This window comes from Hydra vulgaris, chromosome 12, assembly GCF_038396675.1.
Source record: "Hydra vulgaris chromosome 12, alternate assembly HydraT2T_AEP".
In the NCBI taxonomy this organism is placed as follows: Eukaryota; Metazoa; Cnidaria; class Hydrozoa; order Anthoathecata; family Hydridae; genus Hydra; species Hydra vulgaris.
Window position 1 is genome coordinate 71790086 of NC_088931.1, and position 25972 is coordinate 71816057.

At 28.1% G+C, this 25972-nt stretch overlaps 3 long non-coding RNA genes across 3 annotated transcripts; 1 reads left to right on the forward strand and 2 right to left on the reverse strand.

The window, feature by feature from the left end:
* Positions 1-4290: 4290 nt before the first annotated feature.
* On the reverse strand, positions 4291-7093 carry LOC136088478 (uncharacterized). The gene is made up of 3 exons (XR_010642200.1): positions 6997-7093; positions 6197-6254; positions 4291-6125 (listed from the first exon to the last, which is right to left on the reverse strand). It is a non-coding gene; the product is annotated as an uncharacterized LOC136088478 (long non-coding RNA).
* A 2978-nt stretch (positions 7094-10071) lies between these two features.
* Positions 10072-14234, forward strand: LOC136088984 (uncharacterized). Its single transcript, XR_010642681.1, has 5 exons — positions 10072-10199; positions 10972-11004; positions 11107-11209; positions 11319-11581; positions 13842-14234. It is a non-coding gene; the product is annotated as an uncharacterized LOC136088984 (long non-coding RNA).
* A 5480-nt stretch (positions 14235-19714) lies between these two features.
* Positions 19715-24671, reverse strand: LOC136088985 (uncharacterized). The gene is made up of 3 exons (XR_010642682.1): positions 24531-24671; positions 23630-24279; positions 19715-20030 (listed from the first exon to the last, which is right to left on the reverse strand). It is a non-coding gene; the product is annotated as an uncharacterized LOC136088985 (long non-coding RNA).
* Positions 24672-25972: the final 1301 nt, after the last annotated feature.

Here is a 25972-nt window from a genome sequence, read left to right on the forward strand (position 1 = left end):
CTGCCAAGCGACGTGTTAAGGAATTTTTGTAGGACAGTGCGTGGCTAAAAGAATCGAGTGTAGGGGAGAAATACTCCTATTGAATTATAAAAATCCCGTATCCGCGTCCCGCATTGCGCATAGATCTGTGTTAATTTTACATAAGTTATTTTTTGTAAACAACATGCGTAATTTATTCAATGATATATCGTCGTTGGCCAGGTAATATCTCACTTGTGTAAAAAGCAAAATTTTACAGGAGACTGAAAAAACTATATATTTCAATGAAATGAGGTTTTAAAAGTAAGAGTAAAAAACAAATAACTAACAAATTATAATATAATTTGTTAGTTATTTGACGATATTAAGAATATTCTTATTCTTATTATATCATTTATTTAAAATATTTTTCAAAATATAGCCTAAACCATAATAGTTTTTTAATTATAAAAAATATCCACATTTTATATTGGATATTTTATTGAGGAGATTTTTTAGAACAAAAAAATGCAAAAAAACTTTTTTTCTCTATTTTTTTGTAGAATCTTTTTTGAAGAGATTATTTTTTCTTTAGGCAAAAGTTTTGTTTATTTGTTTGTTAGAAGGGGCGTTATACCGTTATACCGTGGATACTTTTTGTAAATCTATAGAAGAGAGTGGTCTAAAACGGGCCTCTCTGTTGAGACAGGCCCCTATCTCATCTAATCTTATGCTTAGCCAAATATTATTGAAATTTAACATTAGTATGTTGTTCAGCTAACCATAAGAAAACTATCCCCGGAAAGAAAAAAGCCCTGTTCCAAAATTTGGGTGCTTTTTGACATCTTTAAATATTAGATTTGTTAAAAAATATATCAAAATTTGTGATATTTATATGTGTTATACATAGTTAAAGTTGTCTGACTTAAAAATAGTTTTTATGACTTAAAACGTTTTTGTATACATCGATTCATATATCTTAGATAATCTCTCATCCCACCTGTACACATGTTGTTATGCTGAAGTAGTTTCTATGACTCAGTTACAGAAGAGCTTTGAGCACATTCTGTCTCAATTGAGTTTACTTCGAGTGTCAAATTTCTAATATGGTCAAATTTCTAATATGGATACAGATGGTTATTTATTATTAAAATATAAGTAACTGTCAGTTTTTGATTAAAACTCGGGTTTTATACAGGAATTAAATAAGGAAACCATTTTAGGCTAACACTAGGGTGAAATGGGCCCCTGGCATCTCTCTTTTTATCGGTTGCTTCTTAACGTACGGCATGTATGCACCTTTAATTTTCAGATAACAAATTGTAGAGCATAAATTAAATATCCTTAAAAAAAAAAATTGTTTTTAGGTTTGTGTGTGCGAGGCTAGTTGATTATATCATTTTTTGAAAAGGGGGATTTTTTAGACCACTCTCCCCAAATATTTAACAAATCATGTTGTTTAAAAACTGAAACAAATTAGGCCTATTAAACAGGCTATTTAAAAATGATATGATATTTTATTAAATTTGTTAATGCCTGATTTAAAACTTAAAAAACAACTAGAATTAGACAGGTCCGTACCGAGCCAACTTAGCGCTTCGGGAAAGCAAGAAAAACTGTGTTCCCTTCCTCTTAAAAAAATTAAATGTTAGTGTCTTTAACTCTGACATAATTTTTATTTAAAGAGAAGGGGGCGCAATTTATCTCATTTACAGAACAAAAGAGCGCTCTTTTGTTCACTAAATGAGCTTTTATTATTTAGAGTTTATGTAAGGAGGCGCAATTTTAACTATTTTTCGTATCAACATCAAAGAGACCAAATTTATGCGCCCCCGGCCGCGACCGGCTTCGTCCTCAGTACGGCCCTGTAATTAGAATAGAATGGAACTAGATTTTTCATGTCATTTAATGTTTTTAAAACGATTTGTGGCTATGAAAATAGCCGTTTTTTAAACTTGATAGGGTTGTATCATTGACATTGGAAAGTATAACTGATATCCGCATCTTTGATTAAAATGTGGGCACACTCGCAATGATACCATTGTGGACATTTTGTGCATTGCACCCAATCGTTCTTTTTAGAGGATGTGTTCTTGCAAATCTGTAATAATAAAATATTAAATGTCATCCTTGTAATCACTACTACAATATCTATTACTCCATCGATTTCTCAAATTTCATAGACAGCTATAATTTAGATATAACTGTAAACAACTCAAAGAAACAAGGAAACATTATAAGGATAGGACCTAAAATGTAACAACGGTATACATTTATTTTTCGCCAACCAAATCGCATTTAATTCAAAGTGGACGAACAAAATAGTAAAGGAACAGGTTATTTCCTAATACAATATTGGAATAAAAATTTCAGCTTATTATTATGTTAAAATAAAAAAAACACTTGCCCTGCAAATATCGTACAAACGTTCAAAACCACTTTCAAGGTTCTTTAAACACCTACCGCATAAAGTATCGTATAAATATTTACGAAATTGTACTTCATTAAATGGATCATTGATATTTTTTTCTGAAAACACAATTTTAAAGAAAGTTAAATAAAAAATTCGTGTAATGATGCATTTTTAAATAGTCACAGACAAACTATAAGTTATGCAAACTATAATTAACAATTATAATTTATTGAATAATTACAGAATTAAATTTATAGTTAATAATGCATAAATGAATTTATATATGCAATTAATTAAATATAAGCAACATAATAAAAAATTAGTCATAAAATCAACAAATAAAAAAATACTAATATATAAATATTACACAAGATGCACTCTGTATGCAGAATGCATATTGTGTTAAAATAATGATACCTTCACAAAGTTGTAATGCATAATAGCATATGTAAACACCACAGTTGTAACTATCCTTCTGTAAACAATGACTTGGGGCTGAAATGACGGTTGGGTTTAAAATGTTAAATTTTAGTCGAAAAAAATCTTTAGCAACAGCAATCGATTTATTGTGTGATAAATTATTTGGCATAATATTGCAATGGAGTGGATCAAGTACAGTTACTTCTTTTGTTATAACTTTTAGATATATTAAAATCCAATGAGAATTAGTTGGGTTAAAAGGAATAAGGACTTGTTCTATAACTTTAGTATCAACATCTCTCCATAAAAGCCATAAACTTTTTAAACAGCTTAAAGCAAATGCTTCAGTTGGACCAAATATTTCATTGAAGGGTACCTTTTTTCTAAGCAATAAAGAAAACTTCCTATGACTTCATCTTGAAGCCAGCCTTTTTGAAAACCTGGAGTGCTTTTTTTTAAATTAAAGGAAATGTCAGATGGTATATTGTTTTCTAATGTCAAAAGGGAAATAAAAGATATTTGGTGAGAGCCATGTCTAAATATATCAATAAATTAAAAAAATTAAAAAATAAATATATATATATATATACATATATATATATACATATATATACATAAATATAAATAATATACTGAAGGAAATATAGTTTATTGTTTTATTTACTGTCTAATATATTATCCATAACATCAAATTACCTTAAATAAGAAAATTTATTTAAAAGCTAAGATATTCGTAGAAAAATTGAATAGTAGCAAGTATTTGAAAATGTATTTAAATAGCTTACGTAATGAGAGTGTTATTGAAGTCACAAGTTTCAATCTTATCGCATATTATTGTACTTTGTTTATCATTTTGGTTTTGAGCAGGATATTGATATGGTTTTGTTTCCTTTTTCCTATTTTCTTTTCTTGTTCTCTTAAATTTATTAGGCTGCCATTGATTATCCAACTTCTTATTTAAAAGGTTATTGTGTGGCTTTACAGGTATCTCAATTGAATTCATATTTTTGATGGCTTCAGCTTGACTGATCATGTCTTCCAGTTGTCTGTTCATTGAAGGAAGTTACAAACTTATTATCATGGGATGAGAAATTAATGTAGATATTTCATCAATATTTTTTTGAAACCTTTCAGTCTCATTAATAAATGTTTATGATTTTTGCTTCACTTGATTATTACCAGTATTAACAGCTAAAGATACTTTTGTGCAGTTTTTTTCTTGAGTTCTTAAAAGAAATGTTCGCAACTTATGAACATGCTTGCAAAGGATTACGATGTCATTACAATTACACCTATATAAATGCTGACACAAACCATTACAGGCGGGATTTAGACATGATTCTAAACACAAACTTTCCTTACAAGTGTCGGTTAGAATGTCAACATTATATGTTACATCTTTTGATTGACTTTTAATTGTGTACTGAGTTAATGAACATTTAATAATACATTTATCTGAAATCAACATTCCTTTTTCATGTCTTTTTTTGTACTTTTTTGCGATAGATATTGTTCCAAGATAAATGGTATCTCTTTTGTGGTGCCAATAACTATCTTCCTCAATTGTTAAAAGTAAATTGATTAAATCGTCTAACCTTTTATTAGGTTGTCTTTCCATATAAACTGTTTTCAATTTGTTATGAAATGACTCACATAACATATTAGTATCTGTGTCAGCATGTTGAAAGTTGCGATAACAAGAAGCCCATTTTATATGTCGAGGTGCATAGTATGTAACAAAGTAACTAATGAAGTTAGGACATTTATGTTCATATGCCTTTACAAAACCATTAATAGTTGATAAAAAAACATCAGGGTTTTTTTTGTCAATGATTGTCTCTAAGATCCTAAAAACTTCTTCTTGTAAATTAGATGGACCGACTAAAGGAAGTTTATTGTGTCATGCACGTTTTACATGCCGTTTGCATAGCAAGTGGCGCACATATCCAAAAACATTATTAAAAGAATTCCAGCCTGACAAATCATCATCTGTCATAACAGCATTAACTTTTACAAAATGATTGCATCTCCTTTTTATTTCCTCTAAGAATGGTATTATGGTTTGTTCATCTGCATGGTTAGAAATAAGAAAAGCTACTGGATAACCCCTTTTAAAATCATCTCGAACTAGCAAATTTACAAGAGGAAATGCATACTGATTAGTGCAGTGTGTAGCATCAATACAAACAATTTGTGATGAATGCTTTTTAAACATTGATAGTTGATGCTTTGTTTGTATACCAACCACAAAGGAATCCTTATTAAGGTCAATGTCGTCATACACTTTTTGGCCGATAACAGTTTGCTGTCCTTGTGGCTTATAAACCAGAATGCTATTAAAATCTTCAGACTTCAACTTTTGAACAAGTAAAAAAGTTGAAATGCTATCATCAGGGTGAAGCCGACATCCCTTTTTTACTGCTCTGTTGATATCAGAAATATTCTTTTTTGTAAGAAGATGTGATTTAGTTAAAACAGCATCTTCATCATTTCTATTTTGTCTGTCTCCAAAACTTTCCCTAAGATCACGATAAACCGTATTTACAGGTAATGATAATTTTATTTACACCTAATTTACACCTAATTACACCTAATGATAATTTTGACACCTAATGAATAATTTTGACACCTAATGAATAATTTTGACACCTAATGAATAATTAAACACCTAATGATAATTTACACCTAATGATAATTTACACCTAATTTACACCTTAATTACACCTAATGATAATTTTGCAGAAATATTTTTTTTAATATTACCTGGGATAGGTTGGTACATGGTATTTGTAATACTAACACTGTGGTTATGAGTTTTGATATACTGCACATTTGTGACACCATTTTTGTTTACTGTAACAATCATTCTGGCAGGGCAGAAGACACCTGATTTAACACTCCCTCTGTAGTACCTTTTATTAGTTTTTCTTGCTGGTTCACTAACAGAGCGATGCGGTTTAGAATGACCATTATTTTGACAAATGAAATAACTTGTTTTTACATCTTTTTTTATATTTTTTCCAGTGAAAAAACTACCACTTTGTTTACTGAAAAAAAACATAACTATTAAGTTCCTCTTTTTCCTTCCATGCTAAGAATTCAGATTCTGATAAAAAATTGTAGGATTCTTTGGAAAATATACCTTCATGACATTCCTCTGTGTGTTTAATAAGTTTGACTTTTTGAAAAAATACTTGGCCGCAGTCTTGATAGTGACATGGAGTTCTTTTATCTTTGGATTGATCATCTCTAAAAATGGTTTTATGTACCTGTAAAGCATGTCTTTTCATATTATCTTTTCTTGTTAATGACATCATACAAGCAGAACACAAAACTAAAAACAACAATTTTTAATTAAGTCTTTATATACTTTAGCTACTTATTGACATCAATTAAGTATTTTACCTGGGTTTTTTTAACTGAATTTCTGTTAAACTATTCAATAGATCGATTGATGACAATGCTGAAAAAAAATAATGTAATTTTTGTTTTTAAATCACCACAGAAAACCACTAAAAAGTTTCATAATATCAACAAAATGGTTTTTTTAACTATTTAATTTTGAAAAGGGGCAATTTACTCTCATATGAAAAAAGTCCCTGAAAGAGGAGATTTATTGTTTAAAAAAAACTTGACAAAAGTAAAACTTACTCTTATAACAGAAACTTTAAAAAGGGGAGAATTACTCTTATATGAAAAAAATCATTAAGAGAGGAGATTTACTCTTTTAAATAAAACTTGACAAAAGTAAATATTACTCTTACAACAAAAACTTTACAAAAGGGGAGAATTACTCTTCCACATCGCCAAATAGTTTAATTTTATTAATAAAATGATTCTCTTTAATAATTTAATTTTGAAAAGAAGAGAATTACTTTCATATAAAAAAATCCTTAAAAGAGAAGATTTATTATTTTAAAAATAACCAGTTATAAAAGTAAAACTTACTCTTAAAACAAAAACTTTAAAAAGGGGAGAATTACTCTTACCACAGAACACCACCAAAAAGGTTCATTTTATCAATGCAATTGTTCTTTTTAACTATTTAATTTTGAAAAGGGGAGAATTACTCTCATATGAAAAAATCCTTAATTTAAGGATTTTTTTATATGAGTTTTAAAGCTTATAAGAGGAGATTTACTTTTTTATGGGACTTACTCCCACTATCGATATTACATAACAACTCAAAAAACTAAAAACCCTACCTTCATAAGGATTTATTTCTGCAGCATTAACAAATGATGATTTATCACTAAGCTTGTTAAACATTTCTTTGTTTAATTTCACAATAAGTTTATTTACTTTAACAACACCAGGAATTCAAAAACTTTACTATTCACGACAAAATTTTCACGACTAAAACATGCGACAAACTTTATGCAGGTCAATTTACGGGCTAATGTTTACGTCGAGAGTATTTCTCCCCTAAGGGGTCGTCCATAAAGTACGTACGCCAAAAATTTTGAAATGACCCCCCCCCCTCCCCCCTGTTGCCATGCGTACTTTTATGTCCCCACCCCCCCCCCCTTAAAAGTACGTACGTTTCTCAAATACCCCCCCCCCCTCAAATATCCCCCCCCCATCCCTGCTTTTTTTTTTTTTCTTAATTAAAAAGTTTAATTAAAAAAAAAAAAGACGGAGTCTACCTTAGATACTTTATACTATCCCAAAACTCTTTGCTTACGCATTTTAAAAATGTCTTCAAAAATAAATGCAAATAATAATTTAAATAAATTTAAAATTTATAAATGTAAGTTTGTATTTGGGCGAAAGGTTTATGCGGCGGCAATAGTCGACGGAGATCCAGGTTCGATTCTCGGTGAAGTCTAGGAAAACTTTTTTTATTTTTTTAACGAATCAAATGTAAATAAACTATACTTAAGGTGGACGTTTTTTTCAGGCACCCCTCTTTAGTAAGTAAAAAACGAGTCTAAGGTGAGATCAGTAATATTGAAAACAAAGGGTAAAACCCAGTGGGAGGGAGCAACAGCAAATTTTGTGCCCTTTTGCTATTTTAAGCAGCTTTTTATTTTAGCAAAACCTAGCGGTCTTTGAGACGCCATTGACACGTTTTTTTTGGGGTGACTCCGTCCCATCAACCACGGCCCTCAGGTCTTACTCAGGGCCAGTATATAAGGGCGGGCATGTGTGCATGGCCCCCTCAGGATTTTTTGATGTTTTGATTTTTGATGATAGAACACTTTCACACAACGTGCAAACTTAAGTTTGTTAATATGCCAAATGAGGTGGCCTTGCAAAAAATTTGGATGGCGGAGGCCATCCAAATTTTTTTCCAAATCCAAAAGTTATAGCCATGCAAAATTTACACCCCTCACATTTTGGGGGTCGGGAAGGTAAGCGTTTTAAGGCTTTTTGTTCACAGGCCTCCGCCATCCCGATATTTTGCAAGGCCTCCTCATTTGGCATAGGTATAAACAAACTTAAGTTATGAGTTTGCACGATGTGTGAAAGTGTCCTATCTGGAACATCAAAAAATTCTGAGGGCGCCCATACATGTGTGTGCATAGAGGAAAACTAGACCCTCTACTTCATATACCATACATCTTTTTATGTTGGCAAACTAGAATCTTTAGTCAGAATGTAACTTTTCTATTGATTAGCTGGTTAATTGTGATAAATTAGAAAATCGAAGTACGTACTTTTAAATTGAACCCTCCCCCCCCCCCTCCCATACGCTTTCGTACGCTTTTTGAAGACCCCCCCCTCCCCCCTATGAGCGTACGTACTTTATGGACGACCCCTAAGTAAAATTCTGGCTAAAAGGTCTGCCCCTCCCCCCCAAAAAAAAAAACAAAAAAAAACGAGGAGGCTGAATAAGTGCGAATTTCATAACTGCGAATCTGCATAAGTGCGAAGCAGTTGCAAAGACTGGCATAAGTGCGAACTGGCACAAGCGCGAACTGGCATAAGTGCGCCGAAAGAATTTGCAAACATTGGCATAAGTGCGAACTGGCATATGTGCGAATCAATTGCAAAAACTGGCATAAGTGCGAACTGGCACAAGCGCGAACTGGCATAAGTGCGCCGAAAGAATTTGCAAACATTGGCATAAGTGCGAATTGGCATAAGTGCGAACTTGCCAATTCGCCACTTATGCCAATTTGCACTTATGCCAATGTTTGCAAATTCTTTCGGCGCACTTATGCTAATTCGCGCTTGTGCCAGTTCGCACTTATGCCTGTTTTTGCAGTTGGTTTGCACTTATGCCAGTTCGCACTTATGCCAGTTCGCACTTATGCCAATGTTTGCAAATTCTTTCGGCGCACTTATGCCAGTTCGCGCTTGTGCCAGTTCGCACTTATGCCAGTTTTTGCAATTGTTTCGCACTTATGCCAGTTCGCACTTATGCCAATGTTTGCAAATTCTTTTGGCGCACTTATGCCAGTTCGCGCTTGTGCTAGTTCGCACTTATGCCAGTTTTTGCAAGTGATTCGCACTTATGCCAGTTCGCGCTTGTGCCAGTTCGCACTTATGCCAGTTCGCACTTATGCCAGTCGCACTTATGCAGATTCGCAGTTATGAAATTCGCACTTATTCAGTCGCCCCAAACAAACAAACAAACAAACTATTAGGGCCCAAAAATATCAAAAACCTTTAATGCGTTATGGTGCGCATATGCCAGAAGTTTTTAGAAATATCAGATTTTAAAATGGCTGCGGTTCTTAGCTACACATAATCTTTTTCTTTATGGCAACTGTTTTTTTAGTTTATTTTATTACAAATTTATGTTGCAACCATATTATTGATCTGACTCAATAAATAAATGTCTTTTTTTATTAGTAAATAAATAAAATTGAGGCTATAAGAGAGTGAACATTCCAAAATGTGGGCTGTACATATGCCTGGACTGTACATATCATATGTACATATGTAACATATGTCTGGACTGTACATATGTCTGTACATATGTGGACTGTACAGTCATGTACTACATATGTTTTTTTAAATTTAATATCATGGCATGTTATACATAAGTATGTTTTACATAAGCATGATGCAAGATGTTTTACATAAGCATTTTACATGCTTATGTAAAACATTTATATTTTTAGTAAATATATTGCTTTCGGATGTTGTTGTTGTTGTAATATTGAGTGATTTTTTTATTTTTTTGAAATAAACTTTGAGAAATTTTAACTGCACAAATTAAAAGTTTTTTTTTTTTCATTATTATTATTATTATTTTTTTTTTTATACTTGACTATTTTTTAGTTGTTGCTTAAATTTAATTTTGCTATAAAAATGTATTTCAAAATTAGGTGTATAAAAATGTAATAAAGATCAAAAGAGCTTTCTGTTTATATGGTTAGGTTTTGATGGCTAATGTTATTTTTTTGATTTAGGAATACTTTTTAAGCCCTTTTTTTGGAGAAAGAATCGATATATGGTAAATAATTTATTAAACTCATTATGAATGGATTCGCCTTCTTGTTTGTAGTATGCCTTGTTATTTGTACCTTGTTTGTATTAATATATATATATGTATATGTATATATAAATATATATATATATATATATATATATATATATATATATATATATATATATATATATAATTTCATCGAAATACCCTATAAACTACTTATCAACCAATTATTTTTTAAGAACATCTTATCTAAAAACAAGACATTTAAAATAATATACCTTCACGAATATCATAAAGAATTATAATATCCTTTACTTTCTATCCATACCTCTCTCAATCTGTAATTTTTTTTACTTCTATAAAAAGATCTCTTTATTATCTTCCATCTTTTAGTAACCTTAAATTATATATCCTAAATCATTGTTTAGTTAGTGCGACCATAAATCACAAACTAATGCATAATATCATGGAATAATTTGCCATATTTTATTCATGGAATAATTTTTTTTATATATTAAATTTAAATCACTAAACTATATTAAAACTCGTCTTTATGCCTTTTTTGGAGAGACTGTAAAATGTTGGGCTCATTGTGGGTTATTATTATTATTGCTTTTGGTATGATTATATGTAATATAAATATTATATATTATATAGCATATTTTTACTATTATTCATATCATTATTGCTTATTGTTATTGTTTATAATATTATTGCTATTTTGATACTGTTATTGCTAATTTTTTTAGATTAGTACTAGGATTATTTCTAAATATTGATGTTTTCTTTTTAGCAATTGCAAGTTTCCAAATATACGCAATGTAAAGTAAGTGAAGAAAACATTGCTTTTCAATTAGCAAATTTAATATTAATAATTAATTTTGTTTGTTTTTTACATTTTATTATATGATCTAATTAAATGCTCCAGAACAAAGTTATTAGAAATTGGATGCTAAATTTACTCTAAAAAAGACCTGGGTAAATAAATGTTCAGTTGACAGAGTTGATAGAAATTGCAAATTCTTTCTAAAGTGAGTGATTATTTTTTCAAAACTGCAATGTCCTAATGATTTATTCTATAAGTATCCTATGCTTTTTAAAATTGTTTGTATGCTTTTCTTTTATTATTGTTTAATTCAGGTTGTTGGCGAGATAGCTTGTGTATTAAAGTCTTTTGTCACAGTTGACTCAGTGAGAGTAAGCTTGACTTAAGAAATTGACACACTTACATTCTGGAATACTCAAGTTGGTAGTTAATTAAAAAATCAAGAAATTTTCAGATTTAAGAAAACTAAAGTGGGCAATAAATTGCCGACCTTAAACTGTTGCAGATCGACATCAGATTACAATTGGCAAACATAAACCATTTCCACAAAGGTTTCACCATAAAAGATGAAAATGAGGTCAGGATTATTCCCAAGTGTGTATACATATATATATATATATATATATATATATATATATATACACATATATATAACGGGTGATGCGGAAGTTATCGGACAAAATAAAAACGTCAATAACTTATTTATAAATAAAAAAACAAACTGCTATTATATTTTTTTTTAAATAAAGCATTTATCTTTTAATAAAAATATATTATTTTTTATATGAAAAAACACCACCATCTGCAATTGATCTCAATTTTGCTCAGACGCCTTTCATATGCGACTGTAAAAAGTTTAAATCAATTTCTTGTAGTTTTAGTTTAATGCGATCAATCAAAACTTGCTCTGTTGAAGCTTGCCAATCTCCCTCGTAAACTTTCTGTGCCATATGTCCCCAAAAAGTTTTAATTGGTCGTGCTTGAGGCACATTTGGGGGATTGGATTCTTTATCAACGTAATAGACATATTGGTCCATCCAATTTAGAGAATCTTTAGAATAATGAGAACTTGCTTAATCTGGCCAAAATAAATAGTTAAAGTCTCCATGATACTTGTGAATAAATGGAAGAAGTCGTGTTTTTAAACATTCATTAATATAGATTGATGAATTGATCGCTACAGCCTTGGAAGTGCGAAACAATGGCTCGGACATACCACGGTCAGATATGGCTATCCACATTAATAATTTTTTTGGAAATTTCTCTTTTCCTATAAAACGAACACTTTCTGGGCATGTCTTTTTGTTGTTTGTGTAGTATCCAGAATTTCCAGGCATGTTGTCCCCTGCAAAACAAAAGTATTTTTCGTCATCGATGACTAGAAGCGATTTTGTGTTATAGAGTTGGTTAACTAGTTTCCTGCTTCTTTTCTTTGCCTTTATTTGTTGTTCTATAGTGTATTTTGGAGTCTTTTAACGTTTTCTATATTTAATATTCATTTTTTTTAACTGACGACCAATTGTCGATTGATTTACACCAAATTTAATACCTATTTTTCTCTGACTGACCCCTTTTCGATTGTTGACAAGTCTCGTTAATTCGGCTTTCTTTTCTCTAGTCCAAGATGTTGGATGACCAGGGTGCTTTCTATCAAAAAACAATTGAACAGTTTCAAGTCTTTTTAGGTTATCATATATTGTACTTCGAGCAAATCCTTCCTTTTCAAAATGATTTACGATTTTTTTTTTTTTGTATATTAGGTTTATTTACAAATAATATATTTTTAGTCGCTTTTGAAAAGATTCTTGTTCAGCTGCATTTAACCTCATTTTAAATAATTGTGTTTCAAATAATAAAGTTTATATTTTATAGAACGTTTATGCCTACGCATAAAACCACAAAAACTAATTATTATGCTCAAATAATGAAATTAGCATTTGTCCGATAACTTCCGCATCACCCGTTTATTTATATACATATATTTATATGTATATATATATATATATGTATATATATATATATATACATATATATATATGTATATATATGTATATATATATATATATATATATATATATATATATACATATATATATATATATATACATATATATATTTGTATACATATATATATATATATATATATATATATATATATATATATATATATATATATATATATATATATATATATATATATATACACACACATATATATATTATATACATCAGCCCTCGGAATTAGAGTCAGCATTCGGCAGTGTCAGCCTAACTGCCAACCTAAAAGGTGTTTGAGCAAAAAATTGCTGACCTCGTTTCTATTTTTTATGGTAGGACCTTTGTATTAAATTTTTCTTGCTGACCTCTAAAAGATTGAGGTTGGCAAAATATTGCTGACGTTATTTTTCCTAATTCCGAGGGTTGATATATCTACTAAAGCTAATTTATGTAAGCATTTGCTCACTTTTTTTGCTTATCTAAATCGATGTGGCTTTTTTGGGAAAAAAAAGGAAAAAATTAAAAATAATGAATGAAAAGATTGCTGCCCCATGCCAAAACCTCAATCAATGTAGCAGCATTCCACTGCTAGTCAGGGTATTTGTCAGTCGATGTATGTACTGAAGCCCCCAGCAGTAAACTATTTGAGTATGTCACACCGAAATCAGCACGTATATATATATATATATATATATATATATATATATATATATATATATATATATATATATATATATATATATATATATATATCTATCAAAGTAAGGATTTCTAAAATTTTAACAAGAAAAGATGTTAATGTTAAATTTTAGATTTGAGTTTGTTAAATTTATTTTTAGATAAAATAAATTCTTATCATAACAGACGATGGAGACGAGGCAATCGTTATGCATGGCGAAAAAATTATTTTACAAAGTATTTTATTTTCTGACGCCGTGATTGGACTTATTGGAATACACTAAGTAATGAACATGGATTATGACGCCCATGTCATGACGGCATACACAATTTACATTATATTTCACACTTAAATTATATTTTATTTAAAGATAAAAGCTCAACAGAAACTCGTCTGAGTCAGATGAGTAGCCTATGGGAGGAGTATTGCCGCTACAAGCATTACCAATAACTAGACATTCAAAGAACAGCAAGTTTTATTTCAACGATGAGATTTGTTTAAATGTATAAATACTTTTTGAATATTCTTATTTTATATCATCCTAATTTCAAAATGTTTCATTTTTTCCATAGAAAAAATACTCTTGTAATAATGTTTTACCGTTCAAGGAAAATATTATTGAAACAAGATAATAGAATCTTATTTTAAGCAAAAATGTCCTTGAAATAAGAAAAAAATTCTTATTGATAAAAATAGATCTTAAAACAAGAAAAAAAAATCTTTATTTGGGCTAAAATATTCTTGAAAGAAGAAAAAAAAATTTTATTTTAAAAATATAAATACTTGAAGGAAGAAAAAAAATTCTTATTTTAAGAATATAAATACTTGAAGGAAGAAAAAAATTCTTATTCTGAGCAAAAATATTCTTGAAACCAATAAAATTCTTGTTTTAAGAATAAAAATTCTTAAAACAAAAAAAAAAATTCTTGTTTTAAGAATAAAAATTCTTGAAACAAGAAAAAAAAAATATTTAAGAAAAAAAATTCTTAAAACAAGAAAAAAAGTTCTTATTTTAAAAATAAACATTCTTAAAACAAGAAAAAAATTATTGCGTGGCGGACTAGTCTTTTTTTTCTTGTTTTAAGACTTTTTGCTTAAAACAAGAATCATGGATTTTGCTGTGTGTTAATTTTAAGCCGTTTAGATATGTTCTTTGTTCATCATGGAGAATAGTAGATAGATGTCACTGTTAGAGAGAAATAAGTTTATTATCAGCAAACATAATACTAAAAAGATTTGATGCTTTATGCAAGTCGTTGATATATATTAAAAACAAAATAGGGCCTAAGATGGAACCTTGCAGAATATCACAATAAATATTTAAAAACTGTTTATGATTAAGTTCGTTACAAGAAGCAAATTGTTTTCTGTTAGATAAATAACTTTGAAACCATTTAATTATTCTTTCATTTATTCCGTAATAATTAAGTTTATAAAGCAAAATATCATGATCGACAGTATCAAATGCTTTTGAAAGACCGATAAAAATTCCTAATGTAAAAAGATTTTTTTAGTCTTTGCATATTTTCTTATTGACGAACTATTTGTTTTTTAGATATTTTATGTATAATTTCTGCTTAAATTTTGATGATTTTTTTAAACCTTTGGTAACCCAGTGAGAATTAATGTTTTTTCATATAAAGGAAAATTGGCATCATAAACAGAGTAAAATGTATTAAAAAAATTATCGTAAATGTTGTTTGCGTTATCACTTAAGTCGATGTTTTTCCAATGGATCAATGACAATTGTGTTTTAAACTGCTCAACTTTTTTTTCGGTTAAAGTTGCGTAATCTTTTATGTTTGTTTTAGTCATAATTTTAGAGTTGAAGTTGAAAAGAGTTGAAATGGTAAAAAAGATGGGGAAGTGGTCAGATATGTCTGTTTTTTTGAGATATCTTTATTTAAGTCACTGTTAAAAATATCAGTTGCTAGAATGTTATCAATTGGAGTAGCTGATTTTGGAGTTACTCTGGTAGGGCGATTTATCAAAGGAATGGCTCCCATTTCAAAAAAAAAATCATAAAAATTTTTAACTTTAATGTCCATTGAGTAGTGGAAGCAATTCATATTGAAATCCCCTACAATAAAATGTTTTTTTTTCAAGGATGCCTTTTTTGAAAAGGTTTTCTTCAAAATACATGCTCATGTTCTCAGCCATACCGTTCGGAGGCCTATAGCAACAGCTCAGTAAAATGTCTTTTGATTGATCATTTAGAATTTCAATAGTTAAAATTTCTTTGTCACCGCACAGTGAATCGTTTCATACAATTTAGCTGTACAAAAATATTTTGTTCACAAACTCCATTGTTCTAGTCATAAAAAGGTTGAAGTAAATAATATTTTGTTGTTTTATTGAATAATTACCTTGATTTAAATGTTTTTTTGCGGAGGATAGAGGGAAAACCCCTCGCCAACACCACCCCTCCCCCATTCCCCCTCATTGCAACAATCACTGTTACAATTAAAAAATGAAGTAAAAAAGAAAAAATATATATTTATGAAACAAGGATACATAATATTATACAATAAATTTTATATTTAGTCATCAAAAAACTCGTCGTTTATATCCACCAAAGAGTCGTCACTTGAATCTTCAGATGACTCATCGTTTAATTCATCGGACAAGTTAAAATTTCCAATTCTTGGAGCCGGAACAATCAAATTCAAAACCTCTACAGGTAATTTTTTGCTTCTTTTTTATTTATTTATTATTTTTTAGGTGCTCCCAGAAGTCCTTGCGGTCTTATCACGGAGTACCGCGGGAGAGCATTTAACTAGAAGTTCACATCTCCTTCCTTACCAATGTCGCTTATTGGGCTAAAGCCGGGATCGAATCCGGGATCTCTGGGTTCTGAGCCAGAACTCTAACCACTGCGCCACGGCTGGGTTTTGCAGGCAGTTCTCTAAGTGAATTGACAACAGGGTAAGATGTTATAAGAGCATATTCAGCAAATCCATATTTGTAGAAATACGTGACTTTTTCCTAGTATGATGTTCTCAAAATATCCTACAATGTTTATTTCGTGCTTCTTGAGATTCTTCTGAGAGACGGCCAATCGGAAGAATACACGAATTTATAACCTCCGTGCTATGCATTAAAATATGCACTGTAACAGGCATGTAATACCACGAATATAAATGTAAATATGAAGTCTTTGTTTCAGAACAAATTTTTTCAAATTTGACACAATCAATGTCATGGCGAGAAGATAGCGTCTCAAATCTTTGTTTATAGGTACTGTGGCCAGAACTTCCGTCACATTTTATTATTTATGTTTAAAACAAAAAATGGATTATCTCCAAAAATATTTCAATCTTATTTTAATAAAATTAACCATAAATACTCAACAAAGTTTTAAGATAACAATTTTATTGGTCCAAAATATAAATTAAAATTAACTTCCTATTCAATTAAATACCGCGGACCTAATCTGTGGAAAAAGTTTCCAGATATTGTTAACAATAAACAGGCTACATTTGAGCAATTTAAGAACGAATCAAAACGATTATTATTATTTATGGATATATCCAACTTTAAATGTTTATTCTAAACTAAAAACAATCATATAAAAAATAGATTTAATTGTATCAGTGATTAATATAAAATTAATACAAAATATTTAAAATAAAAAATATATATAAAATATCAATGATGATGTGAATAATTTATCTAGTGATTATATTAATTATGAAATTTCATTTCTTGTTGTCTTTTATCCTAAATAAATTTTATTTTTTTGACTTTTTTATATTTTATTAATATATTTGTTAAACATTTTAGCAATTGTTTTCAACACTTCTTTAAAAAAACAAAAAAAAAACTATTTTTTATTTCTAATTACATTAGTTATTTTCGGTTTTCATTTCTATATTTGTTATTTTATATATTTTTTTACGTCACGGTAATGTAGAATTTATTGCTATTATTATTTTTTTTAAATTGGGCTCGGCGATAAGGCTGAATACGCCTACTTCTTGCTCCAGCCAATAGTTTATAAAAATGTATTTGCAATGTAAACATTTTTAAACGGCAAAATAAATAATTACAAAAAAAAAATCCCCATTTACTTATTATTGCAAGCGAAAAATAAGAGGATGCATTTTTTGGAAATTGTCTTAGTGTTTCAATTAAATGTTCGGTTTTTTTATTCTATATGGCTTGAAGTTTAATTTCAGCTAGTGTTTCTGAGATAGAAATAAATTCTTCTGAAGGGTAGCACAACCTTTTGGATTTACATAAATTATAGTAAGACGGAAACACTTTATGCCCTGCTTTCATTGACCACTTTCTTGTTTGTTTATAAGAGTGACTAGTACAGTTGGAATCTACATAACAAGCAAGTGCCTCATCGCTACTCAACTGCCTGCAACTACAAATAACATCAGTAGATTTTCTTCGCTCTAAGGTTTCTGTACTTTTTCTAATAGAAGTAGCAATGTTTCTTTGACTCAACAAACGATGTGCTATTTCAGCAGCTGTTGTTAATTCATTGGCACTCCACGATTGCACACGGTCGTTTAGACTTTAGAAATAAGTGGAAAGTTATTATACGCAAGCGCAGTAGAGTTAAAAATAATTTAGAATTTTAATAATGGCTACGGATACAACGTTTTTAAAAACTTATCATTGACAACGAGTAACTTGTTTAATTTTAGATAATTAAATAGACTTTTAACTATTTTTTTAAATGAAATTATTGTGAAAATAACTTGCAGCTGTACTAAGAAATGTTTTAAATAAAATACAAGACAACTGAATGTGAATAAAATCTACTTTCAGCTAAAGCTATTTTTACTGTTTTTGTTTATAATCTTTAAACCTTTTTTAAAAAAATTTTGAGCGTAGAAATTTTAAAATTTTTATTTATTCAGCAAGATGAACCTTTTATCTTTTTTGCATTTTTTGCTTATATGAGGATTCAATTTTTTTTGCAGGGTTAAAATAAAATCTTAATCGTTAACTTTTTGTAACCTGTTGCTACGGTACTCCTTTCCGGTGTGTGTGTATATATATATATATATATATATATATATATATATATATATATATATATATATATATATATATATATATATATATATATATATATATATATATATATATATATATATATATATATATGTATATATATATATATATATATATATATATATATGTATATATATATATTTATATATGTATATATATATATATATATATATATATATATATATATATATATATAAAGATAAATAGAGAAAGAGATCTCAAAAAGAGAATAAATAAATAGAAATTGGTTGATAAATATGGATGAATTACAAGTATTTGTCAAAAATAAATTTCTTTATAATATATATATATATATACAATTTTTTATATAGTCTAATATTAAATAAAATGGAACTTCACAACAAAAATATTAAACTCATTTGCAGAGTTTGTAGACAATTACTTGGTAAAAAGCATTATTTTATAGGAGAAATTCTTAAAGTAAAATTAGATAAGCTGTTTCATGTTGAAATGACAGATTTGGAAATTGTCCATCCTCCTAAAATGTGTAAAAAATGTTATTGTGCAATGAACAATGTGCTTTCAAGAAAAACATCAACTGCCCTTGGTCTCTGTACTAAGTGGAAACCACACTGTGATGATTGTTTTACTTGCCAATCAGTAAAAAAGCTTAGAAAAGGTTAAGTAGTTTCTAAACAATAATCTAGAAATAAAGTAAGATGAAAAAAATTGATTCGAAGATGTGGACATTTGCAATGTTCACTACCATAAAAGAAGCAATAACCATAATACAAGATAAAGACATAGATATATCAGAGCTAAATAATGAGTTAAATCCACATTTGCAACATTGCTTATGTAATATATGGGGTAAAATTTCAAAGCAACCTTTAACTTTAAAAAAATGCGAGCATCTTTTCTGCTTTTTTTGTATTGTAGAAAATATTAATTTCAAGCCAATTAGTAAAGCAATATGTCCTCAATGCCAAGAATATTTATTATATGAAGATTCATTAGCAAGTAACAAAACAAATTCTCTCATTAAAATGTTGACTGTTGCATGTATTTCAACACAAAATAAAAGATCAAAATATAATTCAAATAAAAATATAAATATCTTTCATGCATAAAATACATTTTTCATTCCTTCAATCTTTATGTAAAAAATATTCTAAATATATTCATATTGATTTTAACAGTTTCAAGCTAAAAAACATTAAAAAATAAAAAAATTTAAACAAGAAATACAAAAAATATTTATATCGAGTTCCAAGAAAAAGTCTTTCTGCTTTAGTTTATTTTTCCCTTCTTTACAACAGGTTAGTTTCCTTTTCAAGACCCAAATATGGTTGGAATACTAAAAATATATATACTATATTTGTTTGTTTTAAATCAATTTTTATCATAATTTATTAATTTTGAATCAATATGTACAAAACCAGACTGATGATTCAATAGATAGAATCAAAATTATAGCATTCAATTAATAAAATCAAAAACATAACCAATGGTATTGCTTTGAAGCAGGCAATACAATTGATTTATTTGACGTTATTGACTAAATCGAAAGCCTGGAATAATAACATTCAAAATTTTGATCATAAATAAGAGTGCATAATAATATAATGTATGTATGTGTATGTATATATATATATATATATATATATATATATATATATATATATATATATATATATATATATATATATATATATATATATATATATATATATATATATATATATATATATATATTAGGGCCTTGCGAATCGATTCGATTCGCGAATCAAGTGTTGCTTCGATTGAGTCCAAAAAAAAGATTCAAGTTTTTTCGAATCATATTTTATTTTGCGAATGTTGCTATTTTTTTAGATTTCTAAAGCTAAAATGTAATTGAAATGGGTTTTTACCATAGGTGGAGTAAGAGTAAATGAAAATAGTTCTAATATCACTTTTGAACAAACGCTAAAAATATAATCCGGGTAAAAAGAATTTAATCAAAGAAATATTTTTATTTTTTTGGAAAAAAAAATGCTTAAATTTGGTTTACCGCGAATTGCTGATTCGATTCGCGAATCAAGACCTGCTTTGAGATTCAATTCGAAACAAAAAATGTCGATTTGCAGGGACCTAATACATATATATATACACACACACACACACACACACACACACACACACACACACACACACACACACACACACACACACACACATATATATATATATATATATTATGTTACTAACAAATAAAAATATTATGTTACTAACATATAACAATATTATGCTCTCTTCTTTAAGAATATTGAGCACTATACATACATATATATATATATATATATATATATATATATATATATATATATATATATATATATATATATATATATATATATATATATATATATATATATGTAATGTGTGTGTAAATTAGTAAAAAACACTTATCTAACTAGGTACGTGCCATGAAAATTTTAAATTAGATAAATTCTTGGTTGTTATATATCATTAGAAAGAGCTTCGATTCAATATTGTAAAAGTGAAAAAATTATCAAAATCGAACAATTCCATAAAAAGTTATGTCGTTTTTAGTACCGATTTTTCGATATATGGATTTGTTGAAGAAAGTGTGGTCAAAAAAATGTTTTAAAGCACTAAAAGTTTAATAACTTTGTCAATTCTTATCCAAATGGTAATAAATTGGTATCAAAAGATAGATGTAATAGTAACCTACAAATTTATATAGGTCCATAGTCACCGGGCGCATCCAAGGGGCTAGAGGGGGCAACCAAACGCCACTTTTACCAGCAAAAAATGAAATTTTTATTCATAAAAGATCAATTTTTCAATGAATTTATTAATTTTCATATGCAATAAATTGCTATAATTTCCATGTAGACTGCCACCAAATAGGAGAGGTTCATTTTTTGAGTTAGGGTATATGTGGGGTAATGATTTAACACACCCTATTATTAAAAACGATTCATTATGAATATTTTGATTCTTATTAAAAAGGCTTTTTTTAAATCATCACAATAAAATTTATAATTTACAACATTACAACAAACAAAGCTGCACACTCATTGATTCGGGGGAAGGGGGTGTGTCCACACCCACTCCAACCTAAAAAAACATAAAATACTTTATTTAAAATTTTGTTAAAAAAAAAAAAGAAGAAAAAAAGCAATGACTTTAAATAATATATTGAAATACAAAACTCAATACACATTACCACCTTACAAATTGGGGTTTTCATATTTTTTTTGTTTTAAATTAAAATATTTGAATTAATTTGAGTCTTGGCTTTTAGTTAATGATTAATATATTAAATTCCAATAATGAAACTAAATATAAATTATTGTTAACAATAGACACGACGTGAACGTAAGCCAAGCCGTCTATCAAAAAAATTGCGAGTCTATCAAAAAATTTCCACTACTCGCTGTACATTTATTTTGCAAGTTCTACTACTTGCTGTACATTTATTTTGGATGCTCTGCTTGTTGAAAATTCGGAATGCTCAAAATATGAAATTGATATGACCCAGATTAGCAATATTTAACCAATTTATGTCTTGCATTGCATACTTTGCTATCGTACAATTAATATGCTCACATACAGCGATTAATTTGAATTACGAAAACATTAACTCACCTGATACAATATCAGCAACAAACTGTAATTTTTTGTGTGTTTTATTTGTATATATATATATATATACATATATATGTATGTATATATATATATATATATATATATATATATATATATATATATATATATATATATATATATATATATATATATATATATATATACATACATAAAGATATAGCTATTGTGTTTTATTTGTATATACATATATATATATATATATATATATATATATATATATATATATATATATATATATATATATATATACATACATAAAAATATAGCTATTGTGTTTTATTTGTATATACATATATATATATATATATATATATATATATATATATATATATATATATATACACACACACAAATAAAACACAATAGCTAAATGCTAAAATTAAATAAACAAAGAACCAAGAAACACAATAAAATTCACCTATTCTCTTATCTCTTTCAGATATCTAACTTTTTTTGCCAATCTTGTTTTTTCTTTTTGTCATTTCTTTAGGCATTATAATATTAATTCTAAATATTATTTCATTGTTGCATTAAACAAACTTTATCTATGTAATCTAATGTACATTAAAACTTTATCTAATGAGTAATTAAGTATTTATTGTAAAGTTATATTTTGACAAAATATGACTTTACTAAATTTTTGTAAACATTATTAAAGTACACTACAAATATATTGTAATTAGATTAAAATTACACTTAAGAACCTGAAGTATAAATTAAGCCTTTTAATTGAAAATTTTTAAATTTAACTTAAAATTTAAATTAAATTTGAAAGTAAACTGATTAAAGTATGGACAATAATATTAAGTTAATAATATTATTAATATGAAGTTTCCGATAGACCCCCTCTACCATATGAGGCGTAAAATTGCCGAAATTATGTACCTTTTTTGTGCATTGTAGTAATGAATGTGTGCATCCAAATAATGCAATAAAATTTGGCAAGAATATAGAAAATAGATATAAAAACAAACGCAAATAGTTTTAATAGTACGCACTACCTTCCTTCGATAGGAATTTAACGAACGATTGACATCAAAAATTTTGATACCCATTAACTTTATATAAATGTAAGTAACTTCAAAAACAGCAAACACTAATAGAAAGTATAATTATTTCAATTTTTAAAACATATCTAAAGTGATATTAAATTCTAAAAAAAAAGACTAGAAAACACGTTGTTACCACACTTACTTTAAACGGACTTTAAAAAACGTGGAACAGAATTTTGGCACAAAAATCGGTTCCGTAAAACACGGAATTCTACGTACCTAATCTAACTTTAGCTGAAAGTAGATATTATTCACAATCAGAGGTCTTTTATATTATTTGAAAAATTTCTTCGTACAGCTACAAGTTATTTTCAAAATAATTTCATGAAAAAACTAGTTAAAAACCTATTTAATTATCTAAAATTGAACAAACTACTCGTTGTCAATGATTAGTTTTTATAACGCTGTTACCGTAGCCATTTTAAAAATTCTTCAATTAATGTAATTCCACTGCGCATGCGTATAATAACTTTCCTCCTGCAAACGACCGTGTGCAATAAGTCTTCAACTCTCATCTTTTGGTTTTTAAAGATGAGTCTTCAAAGTTTTTCTTTGGCCGACCTTGAGGCCGACTTCCTTCAAATGTTGTGGAAGCACAGGGCCGATGAAAATTTATTTTAAATTCGAAATTTAAAATAAATTTTCATTTAACAAATTTGCCCTCTAACCAACTTTTATTTTTATTTTAAAATGATTCATATTTCTATTGGCTGCATTCCACTGTTGCCCAAGTTTAGCGGATATGCTTGCCGTTTTTAACTGTATTTTTTTTTTCGAATCACTTGTAAATAAAGTCACACAAACGAGAATTTCATTCTTCCTTTGTATGTTTTTGCCATTGTTCAAATAACTTCAATTTTGTAATAGAATACACTCGGTCTGAAAAAAAATAAATAAAAATGAAACAGGCAGACGCGGGCAGCCAAATTTTTATATTTAGACGCCTTATTGTTGTGATAATAATATATAAAAAAATCCGCTTGGATATATTTGGATAAAATTAATTACACGCTTTGAAAATTAAAAAACGAAAAAGAAATTGCAATTTTAGCATAGTTTTTTTAAATCTACAGAACATCATTTATGTCAATTATTTTAAATTAGTTTTCGATAAAGTACAAAGTACATACCCTCTAATGTAAAATTCATCACAGCAGAGTTAATTATTATTCACAATAAATTAGTTATACGTTATTGTTACGCAGCAAAGTTGCAGCTATTTTTTTACAAAAATATGTTTATCTTTATGTGACACTTGAGCGCTAATGATTTAACACTTAAAAACGCGTGCACTAAATAATATTTTGAATTTTTCTCTAGGTAGTATTCAGTAATACCATGGGAATATCTACTAATTGATTCCTTGAATTGACTTTTATCCATCTAGATTGTATGAGTTGATTCACTGTGCGCCGTCAGAAACACTTTAAACATTCCTAATATAATGTGCAATATTTTTCTTTACATAAATAAGAACTCCTTCACCACGTTTACTGATAAGTCTCTCTTGAGAAGTTAACTCAATGTAGTATTAAAGTAGTATTTAAATCTTTTTTAGTTATCCACCTTTCAGTTAAATTATATTTAAAAAATTGTTGGTTTCTTGTAACAAGTTGAGAAGATTTTCAAAATTGCAGTTTAGGTTTCTGATATTTATATGAAAAATTCTTAGTTGATCAAAATTATTGTTTTTTGTATTTTTATAAAAAAAATTCTTTTAATTTGTTAGGATAGTAATACGAACAACCCATAATAATGTAATTGATCTGGATTTCATCAAATGAGAAGTGTCTCATTACTGAAAAATTGAAAGTTAGTTACATTAAAACATTTTAAGTTAGTTATCGTTACAAAATTGAATCTGTGTAACAAGTCTGTCAAGTATAATGAACCCCTACCAAAAATTTCTATTTTTCAAGCAACCGACTCCTGTCTAATAAAGATTGGACAATAAACATTTCCAAGCAATAAGCATTGTCCAAAACTACACCACGATTGGGGTAGTTTTGGACAATATTAAGGAGGTTTAGGAAATATAATTAAAAGGAAAACACATCTTAAAATTGCTCTTTTTAAAGCAGCAATTATTAAGAATCTCCAATCACTCTCATTAATATGTTTATAAGTTCATTCATTATGAATTTATACAAAGCATCGTGTTTAAATATAAAAAGATAAAAATAAATAAAAAGGTTTTTTCTTATTTAATAGAATGAATGAAGTTCATATTATTTAACGTTTAACAAAGTTTGTTGAACGTTAAATAATATGATCGAAAAATGTCGAAAAATCAAATTTGAACATCTCCCAGAAAGTCTTAAATGCTTCCTACATTGTTTAGTCTTAAAAGTTTAGCAAAAATATCTGCAACAAGCACCAACCAATTATTTTTTATATTTAAAAAATGTTAAATCCTAGCTTTTTTTCTTCAACAAGTTAACAACCAAAATAGTTGTATTTGTTTCTTTAACTAAGGAAACAAAAGTTAATGCTAAGTTGTTAACTGTTGCTCCACATTGGGCTGAACAAAAATCTCCAGGATTTAATGTTTTATTTTTAATCCTTCTATTAC